Genomic DNA, 8,508 nt, shown 5'->3' with positions numbered 1-8,508 from the left:
CATTTCTTCTCTGTCTCACTTTCCTCCATTGCTTCCTGGGGATAACCTCCCAAATAAAACACTTACTGTCAAATACTTATCTCAGGGTCTGTTTCATTCAAAGTAAGGCAAGTGGTCTTTCAAAGTAGACACTCAGGATGGAATTCTGGAATTGGGTCACATGTATTAATAGAACATGTGAAAACAAGAACCTCATTACTGATGGTAAGCATGGTGTTGGTAATCCCCAGCATGTTATAGCATCACAATTGCTGAGACTAGGAAGGGGTGCAAGTGAAAGGAAAAGCTTATGCAATAGCTGTAGTGCTTGAAGGATGGAGATTTTAAGAATCATCGAGTCAGTTTCTTGTTATTAATGGCCATAGAAACCCTAAAGAAAGAAAATGATTAGTTTGATCAGTCACCTGTTAACTCAAGGAATGGTGTGAAAGCAAAAGGCCTTCATGGGAACTTTTATCTTTTTTTGGCTCTTCTAGAAAAGCACAGCCATGCTAAAAATCAGACCCCAGGTTTGATTGTGAGAGAGGTATATTTACACAGAAGGATGATGTTTGTCTTCCTCAAGATCTGCCCCCACCTCAGCACATTTCTTCTATAACTGAAATAACAAGGGACAAATCTTAGCATAGCCCAAGAAAGGAGAGAAAAGCGTAAGGATCGTCCCTGAGCAAGAATTGGCTTGAGCTCAGAGTCAGCCAAGCTGGACGTGCTTCTTGGGTCCAAAGGTCAATGGGTCCGGACACAGCCCATTGACTGCTGAATGCTTCTTGGAGCTAAAGGTCAATGGCCTATTGAAATGCACAAACTGTTTCCTATGGCAAATAGCCAAGGTGTGTCTCATTGTCCTGCACAAGGGTAATGAGGTCCAAAGGTTAAGATGCAAACGTTTGCCTTCCCTTGAGCAATTTCCATAAGAAATGGAACATGTCGCCTCAGGGCTCTAAAGATAGTCATGTACCTGGAAGTAGCTGCTGGACAAAAGGAGGATAAAAATAAAGCGACTGCTGCTTTCCTTACTGAAGTCTTTACCGTCTTCGTGTGTGTCTGCGTGTTTATTTCTGTATGTGTCTGTATGTATGTTTATGTGTTCATCCCCCGTTCTGTAATCGGGCCGCAACAAAAAGACATTATTTACTGAATAGTTGTAGGATTTGGCAAATCTGTATTTGCAGGAAGCAGGAGAATAAACTGGGAATGGATCTTGAGGGTGCTGGACAAGGGAGGGATATAAAGCTGGTTATGGGAGAGTTTATAGATACTGGAACACTCTCCCATGACTCAGGATTTAACATCCTGGCAAGGACATCTGGAGCCAGTCCTAATATGCTGCTACAATGGCTCCTTGAAACTTGGAAACTACAATGCCTCTATAGTAAAGAAGTGAAATTATTGGAACTGCCTTGACTGAGAAAAGGGTCAAAGGTTCAGAGAGGTGGGCAAATTAGAATGGTTTACTTATGTAAAACCAGAAAACATACCAGTTAATGATGTCCCCTGGGAGAGCCCAGAGGACACATCTTTTGTTAAGGCAGTAAAGAATGTGTTACTGACGTGTTACTGACAATGTTGAAAAACTTCATGGTGCCTGTCTTCTATGGGTCAGGGTGCATGATAGGAGAGATTGCTACCTAATTAGGCTCCTTGGTGTCTGTCAATGGACAGACAGGGATAATAGGATTCTAAAATAGCAGAGGCCAGGTGGCAGCAGTTAACTATCAGAGTCAAGGCGAATGTAATAACCATAATGGACAGCAAGTCTGGAATGGCAAAAATGCAACTTTGCCCTGCAGTAGTCTGTAGAGATGGGTAATAAACTATGACATCCCTAGAAACAAGATAGATGGGAGGCTGTATTTATTTTCTAGGGCTGCCATAACAAAACAGCACAGACAGGTAACTTAAACAATAGAAATTTATTTTCTCACAGTTCTGGAGGCTAGAAGTCCAAGGCATGGGCAGGTTTGGTTTCTTCTGAGATCTCTTTCCTTGGTTTGAAGGTGGTCTCCTTCTCCCTGTGTCCTCACATGGTCACCCCCTTGATCTCTGTATTGTCTGGGTCCTAATCTCCTCTTCTTATAAAGACACCAGTCATATTGGATTAGGGCCCACCTATATGCCCTCATTTTATTGTAATTACCTCTTTAAAAGCTCTATCTCCAGATATAGTCACATTCTGAGGTACTGGGGTTTAGAACTTCAACATATAAGTTTTGAGGGGGATACAATTCAGCCCATAATAGAAGCCAGCAAGGGGCCTCCTAGTGCTTACCACAGGCTGTGTTCTTACACTGCCTGTATAGAAAAAGGAGGCAGAGTAAAGCTACCCCATGTACACCCCAGCCCAGGCCCTGTGCCTGGTCTGTATTGTGAATGGGGGAACATGGAAAAAAAAAAAGAAGCCAACAAGGTTATTGCTTATAAAATTTTTAAAAATAAGACTAGGTGAGCAGTAGAATTATGTCAGTTGCCATAGTGGAAAAATCATGATCCCTTGCCCATTTCCATTGCTGAACAAATTCTCAGACACAGCTGATCAAGTGAAGAAAAGGCCAGGTACCCTTGAGGAAGGACCCTGCAATGCCACAGCAAATATATACAGTTATGATTCTAGCAATTCTTCCTCAGGAGAACCTATGCCATTTATCAATGTGACTGTATATTGGGGAAAGACGAATACTCATCATTGGGGGGCTGCTACCAGGAAAATTACCATCACAGGCCCCTGTTAGAGTGGGATGTTTTGAGGCCTGGTGAGAAATGGAGTCCTGGCCCAAGTCTCACAGTGACTCCAGTGGATCCACAGATCCATCCTGTGGTCATTTTTCTTGTCCCTAAATGCATCATTGGAATGGACATACTCAGCAGTTGGAAAAACCCTCAAATTGTTCCTTCACCTAAGGAGTAAAAGCTATTACAGTAGAAATGGCTAAGTGGAAGCCTCTGAAAACTCCCTTGCTCAGCCAAAATAATAAGAAGCAATGCCCCATACTGACTGGAATAGCAGAGTAATATCAACTTCCTCACCTCCTGCCCAGTGAGACAACTTAGAAGTGTGTTTCACAGTCACATAGAAATCCCCAGTAGGACTGGGCCCCAGTTGCCCACAGCCATAACCTGCTCACTAATGCACCTTGCACTGGCTTCCTTCCTTCCCCATCCCACTCTTCTATTTTCCTACCAATGCTTCCTATGATCACCTCCCAAATAGACTGTTTGGACTCAAATCTTTGCCTCAATGTCTAATTCTGGGAAAACCCAACCTAGTACATCTTCTCTCTGGCCTCTGTTTATACTGTATACATACACATGCAGAGAATTTTTGTTGTTGTTGTTGTTGTTGTTGGTTGTTACTAAAAAAAAGATCATGCCATACACATTATTCTTCAATTACCTTTTTTCATTTTATGATGCTTGATGGAATTTCTCCCAGGTCAATAAATTACATAGCTAATTCATATTTTAGTAGCTGTGTCATATTCTGCAGTACGGATATACCATTCCCCTATTGCTAAACATTCAGGTAGTTTCCAGTTTGTCTCTAAAAACAATGCTGCCATAAGCATTCTCAAATGCATACCTTCGTGAACCTGTACTTCTATTTATATAGGATAGACTCCAAAATGAAGGATTGCTATGTCAAAAGGTAAGTGTATTTTTTCTTCTTTTTTAAATTTTTTTCCTAATCAAATATCCAGATTGTATGTGTATTTTTCTTCTAAAACTCTACTTTCAGATTTCTCTCCCTAAGGGTAAGGACAACTCAATTCCCACCAGCAAAGTTGAGAGTGTACTTTACCCTAGCCATTGATGGCATCCAATGTTGTTAATACTTTAATTTTTAAATCATATGGATGGCAACAGTATTGCACTGTTGCCTTAATTATTTTAATCACCACTAGGGAGGTTGACAATTTTTTCATACATTCACTGGCCATTTGAATTTCCTTTTCGTGAATTGTTCATTGATATCTTTGGCCCATTTTTCAATTAGGGTTTTATTTTACAGAAAGTCTTTGTGTATTAGGAATGTTACTCCTATATGTATTATAGTGTTAAAAATACTTTTTCTAAGTATATCAAGTATCATTTGATTTTGTTTATGTTGTTTGGGGATAGAAAAACTTTTTGAAAACTCATGTAGTAAAATATATCTATCTTTTTTTATGGCTCCTGGATTTTATGTCTCATTTCAAAAGGTCTCCCTGACCCCAATAAATGTTCTCCCAGATGTTCTTCAAATATGTTTGTTTGTTTGTTTGTTTTGAGACAGAGTCTCATTCTGTTGCCCAGGCTAGAGTGCCTTGGCGTCAGCCTAGCTCACAGCAACCTCAAACTCCTGGGCTTTAAGCAATCCTCCTGTCTCAGCCTCCCAAGTAGCTGGGACTACAGGCATGTGCCACAATGCCTGGCTAATTTTTTCTATATATTTATAGCTGTCCAGATAATTTCTTTCTATTTTTAGTAGAGACAGGGTCTCGCTCTTTCTCAGGCTGGTCTCGAACTCCTGACCTCGAGCGATCCTCCCGCCTCGGCCACCCAGAGTGCTAGGATTACAGACGTGAGTCTTCAAACATTTTTAAAAATTTTATTACAGTAAAGTTGCTCATCCAACATTACAGATAAGCAAGGTTGGGGTGGCTAGAATGATTTGTGTGGTAATGGAGTAGAGGTGACAACATCACTGTGAACTCTTGTTTATCTTAATATACATACCAGTAGTTATAAATGAGATATTTATAAATACACGTATAGGCCGGGCGCGGTGGCTCACGCCTGTAATCCTAGCACTCTGGGAGGCCGAGGTGGGCGGATCGTTTGAGCTCAGGAGTTCGAGACCAGCCTGAGCAAGAGCGAGACCCCATCTGTACTAAAAACAGAAAGAAATTATATGGACAGCTAAAATATATATATAGAAAAAATTAGCCGGGCATGGTGGTGCATGCCTGTAGTCCCACCTACTCGGGAGGCTGACACAGGAGGATCGCTTGAGCTCAGGAGTTTGAGGTTGCTGTGAGCTAGGCTGACGCCACGGCACTCACTCTAGCCTGGGCAACAAAGTGAGACTCTGTCTCAAAAAAAAAAAAAAAAAAAAGAAATATAATGTGGTGTCCTGGATGGGATCCTAGAACAGAAAAAGGACATTAGGGAAAAATTAAGGAAGTCTGAATAAATTATGGACTTTGGTTAATAAAAGTGTATCAATATTGTTTTATTAATTGTAAACAAACTATGAAAAATGTGCCATCTATGTTAATGTAAAGTGTTAATAGAAGAAACTGGGTGTGAGGTATATGGAAACTCTATACTACCTTTGCAATTTTTCTGTAAATCTAAAATTGCTTTAAAATTAGTTGATTTTAAAAATTGTTCATCCATCTAGAATATAGGTTTTTTCCTAATAAGCCCTTTATAAAGCATGATAGACTATAGTTTTGATGTGGTATAATGCAGTGGCCTGGCTCTGTTTTCTTTCGTGCTAATAGCCAATTATGCCAACATCTATTTATCAAACCATTGAACTGAAATGCTGCTTTTGTTACATATTAACTTACTATAAATTTTGTTTCTGGACAATTTTATTTCACTAATCTCTTTTTTATTCCTGTGCTGATACTGTACCGTTTTGATTATAGTGACTTTATAGTACTTGCAACTAATATGACAAAAGGCCAGATTTCCACAATACAGAAAGTCATAATAAAATCAATAAGAAAATGAAAAACATAATGGGTAATAATGGGTAAATGATATGAACACAACAACAGGTCACAAAACTAAATACAAATGGCCCTTAAACGTATGAAAACATGTTCAAACTCGCTCATAATAAAAAAAAACTTTTAAAGCACTCTAAAAGACCCTTTTCACCTCACAGATAAGACAAAAAAATGGATAAAACTATTTTTGTGAGAGTGCAGGGAAGTAGGCACTTTCATACATTGCTGGTGAAAGTATAAATTGATAAAACTCATGGAGAGCAATTTGAATATATGTATCTGAATTGTAAATGTTTATGCATGCTGTTTGACCCAGAAATATTTTTTTTTTTTTTTTTTTTTGAGACAGAGTCTCACTCTGTTGCCCGGGCTAGAGTGAGTGCCGTGGCGTCAGTCTAGCTCACAGCAACCTCAAACTCCTGGGCTTAAGCGATCCTACTGCCTCAGCCTCCCGAGTAGCTGGGACTACAGGCATGCACCACCATGCCCGGCTAATTTTTTTTTTGTATATGTATATTTTAGTTGTCCATATAATTTCTTTCTATTTTTAGTAGAGACGGGGTCTCACTCTTGCTCAGGCTGGTCTCGAACTCCTGACCTCGAGCGATCCACCCGCCTCGGCCTCCCAGAGTGCTAGGATTACAGGCGTGAGCCACCGCGCCCGGCCAGACCCAGAAATATTATGTCTAAAAAGTTATCCTACTTGGGGATTTACAAATCGTAGGTGCAATGTTATTCATCGAACATTATTTGTAATGGCTGGATGTTGGCAATTGGCAAGAGTATCTTGTCTCTCAACAGGGGGCTGATTAAATAAACAATGTGCTGCATCCATAAAATGAAATACTGTGTGGACACAGTGAAATATGTAGCAAGCTCTGTACTATTCGAATTTACATTGTTTTGTGATTTTTTTTTTCTTTTTTAGACACAGAGTCTTGCTCTGTCACCCAGGCTGGAATGTAGTGGCACCATCACAGGCCTCTGTAGCCTCAAATTCCTAGGCTCAAGCTATCCTCTTGCATCAGCCTCCTGTGTAGCTAGGACTATCAGTGTATGCCACCACGCCTGGCTAATTTTGTGTAGAGACGGGGGTCTCACTATATTGCCCCGACTGGTCTCAAACTCCTGGCCTCAAGCTATCCTCCTGCCTCAGTCTCCGGAAGTGTTGCGATTACAGGTGTGAGCCACCATGCTGGGCCTCAAAGTTACATTGTTAAGACAAATAAAGCAACATGCAGAACAATGTGTATATTATGCCACCACTTGTGTAAAAAGTATGATTCAATTAGCTCTGAAAGTATATGGGAGAAACTGGTGACCTAGGTTGCTATGTGGAAGAGAACTGAGTGGCTGGGAGGAGGGTGGAAAAGAGCTTTTTCACTGCATGCCTCTTGGTAATTTTTGAATTTTTTTCTTTGAGATAGGGGTCTTGCAATTTGGCCCAGGCTGGTCTGGAACTCCTGGGCTCAAGAGATCCTCTTGCCTCAGAGTCCTGAGTAGCTGGGATTACAAGTGTATGCCATCCTACACAGTTGAATTTGAACCATATGAATTTTACTCATTCAAAAGAAGAAATAAGATTTTAACTTCTAGGATAATTAAAATATAAAATTATTTTATCCATTTCAATGGGATTTTTACAGAGATTCTTATTTAAATTTCATTATATTTATTATTTGAGGGAAGATTAATGTTTTTATGATGCCTTTCAATTTGCTCAAATCTTGTTTTATGTTCTTCAGTAAGAAGTTACAATGTTCTTCATATAAATCCTGTACGTATGTCTCCTATTCCATTCATTCTTAGGTATTTTAAATTTTTGTCAGTTTTGTGAATAGAATGTGTTCCCATTACTATTTCTAGCTGGTTATTGGTAATATAAAGAAATTCAATTGGTTTTTTATCATCATGTAGCTAACCACCTTACAAAAACTCATATTAATTCTGGTAGTTTTTGTAAAACTAGAGTCTATTGGGTTTTCTACGAATATAATAAAAAGTAGGAAAATTTTTTTTTTTTTTTTTTTTTGAGACAGAGTCTCACTCTGTTGCCCAGGCTAGAGTGAGTGCCGTGGCGTCAGCCTAGCTCACAGCAATCTCAAACTCCTGAGCTCAAGCGATCCTCCTGTCTCAGCCTCCCGAGTAGCTGGGACTACAGGCATGCGCCACCATGCCCGGCTAATTTTTTCTATATATATTTTTAGCTGTCCATATAATTTCTTTCTATTTTTAGTAGAGGTGGGGTCTCGCTCTTGCTCAGGCTGGTCTCGAACTCCTGAGCTCAAACGATCCGCCCACCTCGGCCTCCCAGAGTGCTAGGATTACAGGCGTGAGCCACCGCGCCCGGCCGGAAAATTTTTTGATTTGTTTTTTTTTCTTGTTTTGTTTTGTTTTAGAGACAGAGTCTTACTCTGTCGCCTAGACTGGAGTGTAGTGGCACTGTCATAGCTCCCGGCAGTGTCAAACTCCTGGGCTCAAGTGATCCTCCTGCCTCAGCCTCCCAAGTAGCTGGGACTACAGGCCTCAGCCTCCACTTCTGGCTAATTTTTTTTTTGTAGAGATGGGGGTCTTGCTATATTGCCCAGGCTGGCCATTCGCATGAATCATGATAGCACACCACAGCCTTGAACTCCTAGGCTCAAGCAATCCTCCCACCTTACCCTCCAGAGTAGCTGGAACTACAGACACGCACTGCTTTGCCCAGCTATGTGGGGATTTTTTCGTTTGTTTTGCTTTTTGATTTTAAAATTTATTTTATTTTCCAATAGATTTAGGGGGTCCAAATGGT

General features: G+C 40.3%; 1 non-coding gene across 1 annotated transcript; it reads left to right on the top strand.

Moving 5' to 3' along the window:
- The first annotated feature begins 2,252 nt into the window (after window positions 1–2,252).
- LOC138379345 (small nucleolar RNA SNORA51) lies at window positions 2,253–2,384 on the top strand. Its single transcript, XR_011232111.1, has one exon. It is a non-coding gene; the product is annotated as a small nucleolar RNA SNORA51 (small nucleolar RNA).
- Window positions 2,385–8,508: the final 6,124 nt, after the last annotated feature.

The sequence above is a fragment of the Eulemur rufifrons genome, chromosome 30, assembly GCF_041146395.1.
Source record: "Eulemur rufifrons isolate Redbay chromosome 30, OSU_ERuf_1, whole genome shotgun sequence".
Classification (NCBI taxonomy): domain Eukaryota; kingdom Metazoa; phylum Chordata; class Mammalia; order Primates; family Lemuridae; genus Eulemur; species Eulemur rufifrons.
The sequence above is the reverse complement of the archived record's forward strand: the minus strand, read 5'-3'. Positions and strand labels throughout refer to the sequence as shown.